This window comes from Antechinus flavipes, chromosome 2 (assembly GCF_016432865.1).
Source record: "Antechinus flavipes isolate AdamAnt ecotype Samford, QLD, Australia chromosome 2, AdamAnt_v2, whole genome shotgun sequence".
Taxonomy (NCBI): Eukaryota; Metazoa; Chordata; class Mammalia; order Dasyuromorphia; family Dasyuridae; genus Antechinus; species Antechinus flavipes.
In genome coordinates, this window is record NC_067399.1 from 436399406 (window position 1) to 436405405 (window position 6000).

The 6000-nt window shown below is 37.5% G+C and overlaps 1 protein-coding gene across 3 annotated transcripts in view; it reads right to left on the minus strand.

Moving 5' to 3' along the window:
- CNOT6 (CCR4-NOT transcription complex subunit 6) overlaps positions 1-5674 on the minus strand; it is a 48287-nt gene extending 42613 nt beyond the window's left edge. For 2 of the 3 annotated variants that reach the window (XM_051979084.1, XM_051979085.1), the window contains exon 1: positions 5363-5673. The gene's annotated coding sequence lies outside the window, so the exon portion shown is untranslated. Of the gene's footprint in view, positions 1-5362 lie in introns of all 3 variants that reach the window. The other variant, XM_051979086.1, reaches the window with a different exon arrangement.
- Positions 5675-6000: the final 326 nt, after the last annotated feature.

Genomic DNA, 6000 nt, shown 5'->3' on the forward strand with positions numbered 1-6000 from the left:
TAATATGAAAAAAATGATTTAAGAAAAAAGTTACAAAGAACAGAAAATCAAGCTTTATAGATGGCAAGGGAACAGGTGCTGCAAATGTTTTGAGTCATAAATTCTATTTTATGTTCCAATCTGTATTATTGAATTTGTATTTAATCTAAAAACCATGAGCACAGATTATAAGTATTAAAAACTATTCATGCTCCAACTATAATACTTGAGAGATGGAATTTTATTAGTATAGTAGAGCAGATGCTCCTTCAGCCTCCTTAAACTAACATGTATACAGCACAATATATGTTTTTTGTATTGCTATAGCCAAAAAAACAAAACAAAACAAAACAAAACAAAACAAAACATCTACTGGCTAATGCTAATTTTCTGTAAATAAACCTTTCCACATTTAGCTAGGATAATTCTTGTATGATAGATATAAAATTAACTGCCAAACTATACTTGAACCATAAACAGCCTGCTACAGCTTCCATTCTGCTGGCAAGGTGTTTGAGAATTCAGGGTCATACATCTATGCCAGAAAAGGACACACAGCAGAATAGGAATTTAGTTTTGATAGTCTACAAAAAGGCAGAATAATTGAAAGGGGAAAAGTTTTCTATGTATATTTAATACCATATTATTTGCCTTCTCAAGGAGTAGAGGAATAGGTGAATTTGGAAATCAATTTTTTAAAAAAATATTTTGAAATGTGTAATTGAGAAATATTTAAATAAAAATGCATTGAAAAAGAAAAACAATTCAAATGAACATTTCAGTCTGACCAATATTTAAGTGCTTACTCTATATAAAGCACCAACACAACTCTTAGAGGTACATAAAGTAAAAAGTCCCTGTACTAGAGGAGCTTATAATCATCAGGCTAAAATGTTACTAGTTCATTCACAAAAGAGAAAAACCAGTCCCATCTAAAGTTTGAAAAAAAAAAATTCTGACCACAGAGATTAAATATATTGGCTCCCTTGAATTCAAAGCTTTACTGGTTTAAAAGTATACCTTTAAATGGGTTTCAGATTTTGTTATAGCTAAACCTTTTCCAAATATTTTATGTAAAAATATAAAAATCAATTCATTTTATTTCAAATAATCCTTTAATGCTATATATTTGAACAGAATTGTTAGGTATTCCCAATAAAATTAAAATTCAGGAAACAACAGTTGTACATTAATACATCTTCAGAATATTTAATACCTATGTTAACATCTAACAATGATATAGATGATTTTATATACTAAGCAGGACTTCTTAATTACTCTTTCCATGAAATGTCACTGGTTTACCAAAAAAAAAATGAAATAGTGGTACAAGTACACTACTATAAAACCACAGAATTGAAGTCAGCAATAAAATTCATCTTAAGTATCAATCTTATGCCCAAATCACATTTCTACTTTTGTAATACAAATCAAATTTATATAGTGCTTTAAGGATTACAAAATATTTTTCTAAAACAATTCTGTGAGCTAGTTGGTACAAATATCATTTTTCAAATGATGAAAGTGGAGGCCAAAGAAATGAAATGATTTGTCCAAGGTAATACATGTAATTAAGTGTTGAAAATGGATTCAAAATCAGGGGTCAGCTAATTTTTTTCCAGTTATCATGCTATCTTCTTGATCTCTATGACATTCTGTAATTAGTTAAAAAGTCTAACGTAATTTGATTATAATATACCCTACTATAACCCAAAGCACATGGATTATAAGTAAAAATCAAAAGGCATTTAAAATTTTCAAAGATTTTTGAAATTAATTAGTCAAAATTAATCAGTCAACAAGCATTTCTTAAATGCCTACTATATGCCAAATATTCTTCAAAGCATTCAGGATACAGAGACAAGCAATAAAAATGAACAAAAACCACTCCTGATCTCCAGGGGCTAATCTGTTTCTTTCCTTTTCTACGTTTCAGATAATTTTTTTTCCCAAACAGATCTTGCAGATCTATGAACTTTATCTCCACTGACAATCTCTTAACAGTTGATTCAAATCATTCAATCCTTTTTATCCTATGTAACTTATGTTCATGTTTTTTCATAAATCAGTCCTAAGGGGAAGAGATGAAGAAACGAGATGATGTGTATCTTTCTTAGGGGGCTATCTTCCTTTCAGGTCTTGTAACATTATGTAAGTGCATATACAGCTTGAGTTATCACTCAGTCTCATTATATGACTAGGCTACTCCCTTTTCCCATCATGGCAACCTTTCCAAATTTAAACTATTTTTGAAGAAAAAATTTAAAAATGTCAGTATTAATGACTTTACTTAGCAACTAAAAGTCTGGAGCTACAATTGCAATTTTGTAACAACTAAGCTTTACTCACAAAAAACCCTTTAAAATATACTTACCCAGAAATCCCAAAAGTATTGTCATTAAAACTTAGAGCGCTAAATGGCCTCTACTAAAATGTTTTTTTTCCCCCACTTTCTTCCAGTGTTGTATGTAAGATATATGTCTCTATAAACTTGTAAGTTCACAAATACAAGGATATCTACATTATGTCTGTATGTGTGTATGTGTGTGTGTGTGTGTGTGTATCTACAAATCTCAACGATCACTAAAATAAGTTTATGCTTTTAAAAATCACATACATAACAGGAAATAAATTAATTATTCTATATTAGGCATATGATTTGGGGGTTTTTCCAACGAATGAAGTCTCACTTTGGATGTGAAAATTTTCCTAACCAACTCTGCTTGATCAACTGAATTATGCCCAGTAACTTCTGGAATTTTATAATCATTTAGTGAAATATTTTAACTAATACAGAATATGAATAAAAATGTAATTATATTGCATACTAAGCAGATACATTGGAAGATATAATCTAATAAAGCTTAAGCCACATTTGGAATTACTATCTGAACTAGTTAGATACAAATAATCTTGGTGTTTTATACTCATACTTCTGAATAAAAAATAGAATTACCCAGTTGATTTACCTACCTTATCCACCAGATTCAGTGACTCAAAATACTTTTGGCTGTTTTCAGAAAATAACTTGACTCCTCCCTCCCCCCCCCCCCACAAAAAAAAAAAAAAAAGAAAGAATACTGACCTTGTAGTCAAAGAACCTGGTTCTAGTTTAAGTTCTTTTACTACTTAATATGACAATAGCTAAGTAACAATTACTTTGGGCCTCATTTGCAAAATAAGTGAGTTAAATTATATACTCTTAGGGACCTTAAAGCTCTTTTAAAAAAAAAAATCCTACTTTGAAATTTTAATACAATAACTAAAAGTTGGCAAGACTTGAATGTAGATGTAAACTCAAGACAAACCCTAGAGATAATCTAAAAAATGTTTATAGAACAGAATTGGCACTAAAGTAAATATAGAACTTCCCAAAGTATTCTTTAAGAGACAAAACTTCTGTCATTTTCTATATATAAGTTCTATTATTTTTTTTTCAAAATGTTTTAAAGTTTTAGTCATATTTAAATGTTTTTAATTTCTTTACAATCACTTTTTTCCTTTTAAAAACTGTTTCAAGAATCCAAAAAGAAAACAAGTTTTATTGAATCTATACAACCAAGTAGAACGTAAATAATATTACTGCAAATTTAGACATATTCATTTAACATATTTGTTTCTCAATGCAAATCCCAGAATATCAAGATGACCATTGGAAATATGCCTAATTCTTCTGAATTAATTTTCTAAAGTCCAGTCTTGGTTCCAGGTCCAATTCCAAAACAGTGGGGAAATGGATTCAAACAAGCATAATAATAGTTATGGTTAGAACTTAATTGCTGCACTACTAGAAAGGCAGATTACCACAACACAAAGAACTCATAACCCAGGAGGACCTAGACTCAAACTCCACCTGAGACACTATTAGCTGTGTAACCTTGGCAAGCAATTTATTCTTTTTGTCTGTTTGCTTAAGTGAAAAAGAGATAATAGCCTCATTTCTTAAATAAATGTAGTAAAGGAAAAAAAAAGTCAACTCAAGTACTCAACAAACCATACAGCACTATATATTTCATCTATGCTATTAATAATGCAAAACTTACATTCAAAAGTCTGAATTAGAACACTGAACTTGTAGTCAGAAGATCTGGGTCTATCACTAATTCTTTATATGACCTTGAATTTTCTCATGTATAAAATAAGGGGGTTTGGACTATAGCATCTTTTAGGTCTTTCGAGTTCCAACATGCTAGGATCTATAAAAATATTCTATAAAGTTATTGTTATTGTTCCAGTTAATAGTTTTTTTAAAAATCTACTCCTATGAATTATTAGATACAAGAATATTCATATAATTCATATATTCATATAAAACATGCATATGTCCATCTGCATATGAAGCCAAAGCAAATACAACTCCCTCCCCTAAAATCAAAGTTAAACAAATTATCCAAGTAGTTATTTCATTCTTGTTACAAACCTAATCTATTGCCTCGTTTTTTCTACTAGCTGGATACAAAATTACTCTGAGTTTCAAAAAAAATCATCTCCAAGTAGCAGGCATATTCTTGGAGTTATCCCAAAAAATGAAATGGAAGCAATTTTCTACTTTGATTCTTTGCATGTGTAAGCCTCATAGTCTCAGTCACTTACCTGCTAGTCATCTTAAATCCCACCCACTTTCCTTCGGTTTCCCTGAGCTTTGTGTCAATCAAAGCCCTAACTCTCTTTCCAGCTAGCTGCCGTGGTGGCTTTTTTTAGTGCCAACTAGGCCTCAGCATCCCGACCTGCAGCGGCAGCAGCAACAGCAGTTGCAGATTCTTATCAAAACAACCGACAGCCCTGCTTTAAGAAGCAGCTAGGTGGTGCGGTGTTTTGTTTTGTTTTGTTTCTCTCCCTTTCACGGGACCAAAAAAAAAAAAAAAAAAAAAGTTGTGGTTTTGTTGTTATTAAAAGTGTGGCTGCTTCCGTGCTTGTTGGGGGGCTGAGGGGAAAGGAAGAGGCAAAGAAATCACACCTAAGGCTGAGATGAATGAAAGGAAAAGGAGCTCGAGGTAGAGAGGGCACTAAGAGAGGAGGAAGAGGTGGCAGCAGCGAAGACGGAGGTGGCAGCGGCGTCATCCTAAGTCCCCATCCCGGGGGAGAGGGCGTGTATGCGACCCTCGACCCGGGTGGGTCGAGAATGGGAAGTTTCGGGGGAAGATAACTTCTCCCGGGTGAACGGCTGCTCCTGGAGGGGCAATGGGGGGAGGGGCAAGAAGAGGAGCCTCAGTGCCCGGGAGCCCCGCGAGGGGAGCCCAGCCCAGGGCTCCCACCCGCCCCGGCTCCCCTCCCCCTCCACCCCTATCCCCTGCCTGCCCTCCTCCTCTGGCCCCGGCCCTTCCTCAGCCTCAGCCCCTTCCCCGCCCGGGCTGCCCGAGGGGTCCCGCTCCAAAGCGCTTACCTCTCGGGGTTCGCCTCCTTCCTCCGCCTCCTCCTCCTCCCTGTGAGTGCAGCGGGGTCTGACCTCTGGAACCACCATACCAGTCCCCCCAGCTGCCGCCGCGCCGCCGCCGCTGCCGCCGTCGCCGCTCCCGCCTCAGCCGCCGCCGCCTCAGCCTCAGCCTCCCGCTGCTCTTTGTTCCCTCCGAGGGCCCCGAGGCCGCCCGCCCTGAGCCCGGCCTCCGCCGCTACTCCCTCCACCAGCACCTCCCCTCCGCCGCCGCTTCTTCTTCGCCACCGCCCTCTTCGCCTTCCCCACCGCCGTCTCCTCCTCGCCGCCGCCGCCGCCGCCGCCGCCACCGCCGCCTCCTCCTCCTTGCCCCCCTCGTTTTCATTGAAAGCAAACAAGCATCATGGCGGCGGCCGCCGTCCCCAGCCAGCGAGAGCCCACACAGCGGCCCCGGCTCTCAACATCCCCGCCGCCCATTGGCCGCGGGCTCTGGACGCGACCATTTGAGGACCAGCTTGGGGAGCAACACAACAAACACCTCTGCTTCTTCTCCTCCCCCCGCCAAAGGGCTATAGTTGAGCTAGCCTGCCCCGTTTGCTCTCTCCCTTTCTTCTCTTCCCCATGTTTACTTGCTCTCTTTTTCTTTCTTC